This window comes from Nuphar pumila, chromosome 10 (assembly GCF_984573655.1).
Source record: "Nuphar pumila chromosome 10, dmNupPumi1.hap1.1, whole genome shotgun sequence".
Classification (NCBI taxonomy): domain Eukaryota; kingdom Viridiplantae; phylum Streptophyta; class Magnoliopsida; order Nymphaeales; family Nymphaeaceae; genus Nuphar; species Nuphar pumila.
Window position 1 is genome coordinate 58,612,533 of NC_143258.1, and position 6,000 is coordinate 58,618,532.

Below are 6,000 nucleotides of genomic sequence, written 5' to 3' on the forward strand. Positions count from 1 at the left end.
AAAAAAAAATTATAGTGATTCAATCACTCATATATGTGTTCTAATGCTTTCAAAAAAATCTTGTAGTGATTCAATCAATCATATATGTGTTCTGTGGCTGTAAAGAAAAAAATCATAGTGAGTCAGTCATGCATATAAGTGTTCTAACGTTGCCAAAAAATTATATAGTGATTAAATTATGCATATAAGTGTTCTAAGGATGTCAAAAAAAAATCATGGTGATTCAATCATGCATATATGTGCCCAAAGGCCGGCAAAAAATTTTCATAGTGCTTCAATCATGCATATATGTCTTCTAAGGTTGTCAAAAAAAATTCATAGTGATTCAATCATGCATTTATGGTTTTTAATGCTGTCCAAAAAATTTCATAGCGATTCAATAATGTCGTAGTGATTCAATCTTGCATATATGTGTTCTAAGGTTGTCAAAAACATTTTGTAGTGATTCAATCATGGATATATGTGTTCTAATGCTGTAAAAAAAAATTTGTCGTGATTCAATCATGCATATATGTGTTCTAAGGCTGTCAAAAAAATTCATAGTGAATCAATTATGCATATATGTGTTCTAATGCTGTCAAAAAAATTTAAAGTCATTCAATCATGCATATATGTGTTCTAATGTTGTCAAAAAAATTTCATAGTGATTCAATCCTGCATATATATGTTCTAATGTTGTCAAAAAAGTTTCATTGTGATTCAATCATCATATATGTGTTGTAAGGCTGTCCAAAAAAATTCATAGTGATTCATTCATGCATATATGTGTTCTAATACAGTCAAAAAAATATTGTAGGGATTCAATCATACATATATGTATTCTAACATTGTCAAAAAAAATCATAGTGATTCAATCAAGCATATATGTCTTCTAAGATGTCAAAAAAAATCCATAGTCATTCAATCATGCATATATGTTTTCTAAGGCTGTCAAAAAAAATTATAGTTATTCAATCATGCATATATTTTTTCTAATGCTGTCAAAAAAAATATAGTGATTCAATCATGCATATATGTGTTTTGACGTTGTAAAAAAAAATTCATAGTGATTCAATCATGCATATATGTGTACTAAGGCTATAAAAAAAATCATAGTCATTCAATCTTGCATATATGTGTTCTAAGGTTGTGAAAAAAAAAATATTGTGATTCAATCTTGCTTATATGTGTTCTATGGCTGTAAAAAATATTTCATAGTGATTTAAATCATGCATATATGGGTTCTATGGTTGTCCAGAAAAAATTATAGTGATTCAATCATGCATATATGTGTTTTAATGTTGTCAACAAAAAATTCATAGTGATTCAATCATGCATATATGTGTTCTTAGCCAATCCAAAAAAATTCATAGTAATTCAATCATGCATATATGTATTCTAAGTCTATCAAAAAAAAATCATAGTGATTCAATCATGCATATATGTCTTCTAAGGTTGTCAAAAAAAGTTTATAGTTATTCAATCATGTATATATTTTTTCTAATGCTATCAGAATTTTTTTATAGTGAATCAATCATGCAAATATATGTTTTAAGGCTGTCCAAAAAAATTCATAGTAATTCAATCTTGCATATATATGTTCTAAGGCTGTCAAGAAAATTTCATTGTGATTTAATCATGCATATAAGTGTACTAAGGCTGTCAAAAAAAATTTAATGTAAGTCAATCATGCATATATGTGTTCTAAGGTTCACAAAAAAATTTCATATTGACTCATTCATGCATTTATGTGATCTAAGGCAGTCAAAACAATTTCAAAGTGATTCGATAATGCATATATGTGTTCTCAGGTTGTCAAAAAAAATTTATAGTGGTTCAATCATGATATATGTGTTCAAAGGTTGTCAAAAAAATTTAATAGTGATTCAATCAAACATATATGTGTTGTAAGGCTGTCAAAAAAAATTCATAGTGATTTAATCATGCACATATGTGTACAAACGTTGTCAAAAAAACTTCATAGTAATTCAATCATGCATGTATGTGTTCTAAGCCTAACAAAAAAAATTCATAGTGATTTAATCTTGCACATATGTGTTCAAACGTTGTCAAAAAAACTTTATAGTGATTCAATCATGCATGTATGTATTATATGCCTCTTTAAAAAAATTCATAGTGATTCAATCTTGAATATATGTATTCTATGGTTGTAAAAAAAAAATCCATAGTGATTCAATCATGCATATATGTGTTCTAAGGGAGTCAAAAAAAATCCATAGTGATTCAATCATGCATATATGTGTTCTTAGCCTGTGCAAAAAATTTCATAGTGATTCAATCATGCATATATGTGTTCTAACGCTATAAAAAACATTGCATATTAACTCTATCATGCATACATCTGAACCAAGGTTGTCAAAAAAAAATTATAGTGATTCAATCATGCATGTATGTGTTCTAAAGCTGTCTTAAAAATTTTATAGTGATTCAATCATGCATATATGTGTTTTAAGTCTGTAAAAAAAAATCATAGTGATTGTGTATATATGTTCTATGGTTGTCATAACAATTTTATAGTGATTCAATCAAGCATATATGTGTTCTAACGCATATATGTGATCTAAGGTCGTAAAAAAAGTTTCATCGTGATTTAATCATGCATATAAGTGTTCTAAGGCTGTCAAAAAAATGTCATAGTGATTCAATCATGCAAAAAAATTTTAAAGTAAATCAATCATGTTTATATGTGATCTAAGGCTGTCAAAAAAAATTATAGTGGTTCAATAGTGCATATATGTGTTCTAAGATTCTCAAAAAAAATCCATAGTGATTCAATGAAGCATATATGTGTTGTAATACTGTCAAAAAAAATTCATAGTTATTTAATCATGCACATGTCTACAAACATTGTCAAAAAAACTTCATAGTGATTCAATCATGCATGTATGTGTTCTAAGCTTGTTAAAAAAATTGTATAGTGATTCAATCATGCATATATGTGTTCTAAGGCTGTTAAAAAAAATCATAGTGATTCAATCTTGCATATATGTGTAATAAGGTTGTCAAAAAAAATTCTATAGTGATTAAATCATGCATATATGTGTTCTAAGGATGTCAAAAAAAATCCATAGTGATTCAATCATGTATATATGTGTTCTAAGGCTATCAAAAAAAAAATCATAGTGATTTAATCATGTATATATGTGTTCTTACGTTGTCAAAAAAACTTTATAGTGATTCAATCATGCATATATGTGTCCTTAGCCGGTCCAAAAAATTTCATAGTATTCAATCATGCATATATGTGTTCTAAGGCTATCAAACAAAATTCCTACTGGTTCAATCATGCATATATGTGTTCTAAGGTTGTCAAAAAAAGTTTATAGTTATTCAATCATGTATATATTTTTTCTAATGCTGTCAAATTTTTTTTATAGTGATTCAATCATGCATGTATATGTTTTAAGGCTGTCCAAAAAAATTCATAGTGATTCAATCTTGCATATATATGTATTAAGGCTGTCAAAAAAAATTTATTGTGATTTAATCTTGCATATATGTGTACTAAGGCTGTCAAAAATTTTATAGTGATTCTATCATTCATATATGTGTTCTAAGGTTCTCAAAAAAATTCCATATTGACTCATTCATGCATTTATGTGATCTAAGACAGTCAAAAAAATTTCAAAGTGATTCAATAATGCATATATGTGTTCTAAGGCTGTCAAAACAATTTTATAGTCGTTCAATCGTGATGTATGCGTTCTAAGGTTGTCAAAAAAATTCCATAGTGATTCAATCAAACATATATGTGTTGTAAGGCTCTCAAAAAAAATTCAAAGTGATTTAATCAAGCACATATGTGTTCAAATGTTGTCAAAAAAACTTTGTAGTAATTCAATCTTGGATGTGTGTGTTATAAGCCTGTTTAAAAATTTTCATAGTGATTCAATCGTGCATATAGGTGTTCTAAGTCTGTCAAAAAAAAGTTCAAAGTGATTCAATCCTGAATATATGTGTTCTATGGTTGTCAAGAAAAATTCCATAGTGATTCAATCATGCATATATGTGTTCTAAGGGAGTCAAAAAACCTTCATAGTGATTCAATCAAGCATATATGTGTTCTTAGCATGTGCAAAAAATTTCATAGTGATTCAATCAAGCATATATGTGTTCTGACTCTATCATGCATACATCTGAACCAAGGTTGTCAAAAAAAATTTATAGTGATTCAATCATGCATGTATGTGTTCTAAGGCTGTCTAAAAAATTTAATAGTGATTTAATCATGCATATTTGTGTTCTAAGGGAGTCAAAAAACCTTTATAGTGATTCAATCATGCATATATATGTTCTTAGCCAGTGCAAAAAAATTTATAGATATTCAATCATGCATATATATACTCTAATGCTATAAAAAACATTGCATAGTAACTCTATCATGCATACATCTGAACCAAGGTTGTCAAAAAAAATTTATAGTGATTCAATCATGCATGTATGTGTTCTAAGGTTCTCTAAAAAATGTGTTCTAACATTTTCAAAAAAACTTCACAGTGACTCAATCATGCATTTATTTGTTCTAAGCCAGTCCAAAAAATTTTATAGTGATTCAATCTTGCATATATGTGTTCTAAGGTTGTTAAAAAAAATTTATAGTGATTCAATCACCCATATATGTGTTCTAAGGCTGTCCAAAAAGTTCCATAGTGATTCAATCATGCATATATATGATCTAAGTATGTCAAAAAAAATTTATAGTGATTCAATTTTGCATATATGTGTTCTAATTTTTCAAAAAAAAATTATAGTGATTCAATCACTCATATATGTGTTCTAATGCTTTCAAAAAAATCTTGTAGTGATTCAATCAATCATATATGTGTTCTGTGGCTGTAAAGAAAAAAATCATAGTGAGTCAGTCATGCATATAAGTGTTCTAACGTTGCCAAAAAAATTCATAGTGACTAAATTATGCATATAAGTGTTCTAAGGATGTCAAAAAAAATCATGGTGATTCAATCATGCATATATGTGCCCAAAGGCCGGCAAAAAAATTTCATAGTGCTTCAATCATGCATATATGTCTTCTAAGGTTGTCAAAAAAAAATCATAGTGATTCAATCATGCATTTATCTGTTTTAATGCTGTCCAAAAAATTTCATAGCGATTCAATAATGTCATAGTGATTCAATCTTGCATATATGTGTTCTAAGGTTGTCAAAAACATTTTGTAGTGATTCAATCATGGATATATGTGTTCTAATGCTGTAAAAAAAAAATTGTCGTAATTCAATCATGCATATATGTGTTCTAAGGCTGTCAAAAAAATTCATAGTGAATCAATCATGCATATATGTGTTCTAATGCTGTCAAAAAAATTTAAAGTCATTCAATCATGCATATATGTGTTCTAATGTTGTCAAAAAAATTTCATAGTGATTCAATCCTGCATATATATGTTCTAATGTTGTCAAAAAAGTTTCATTGTGATTCAATCATCATATATGTGTTGTAAGGCTGTCCAAAAAAATTCATAGTGATTCATTCATGCATATATGTGTTCTAATGCAGTCAAAAAAATATTGTAGGGATTCAATCATACATATATGTATTCTAACATTGTCAAAAAAAATCATAGTGATTCAATCAAGCATATATGTCTTCTAAGATGTCAAAAAAAATCCATAGTCATTCAATCATGCATATATGTTTTCTAAGGCTGTCAAAAAAAATTATAGTTATTCAATCATGCATATATTTTTTCTAATGCTGTCAAAAAAAATATAGTGATTCAATCATGCATATATGTGTTTTGACGTTGTAAAAAAAAATTCATAGTGATTCAATCATGCATATATGTGTACTAAGGCTATAAAAAAAATCATAGTCATTCAATCTTGCATATATGTGTTCTAAGGTTGTGAAAAAAAAAATATTGTGATTCAATCTTGCTTATATGTGTTCTATGGCTGTAAAAAATATTTCATAGTGATTTAAATCATGCATATATGGGTTCTATGGTTGTCCAGAAAAAATTATAGTGATTCAATCATGCAT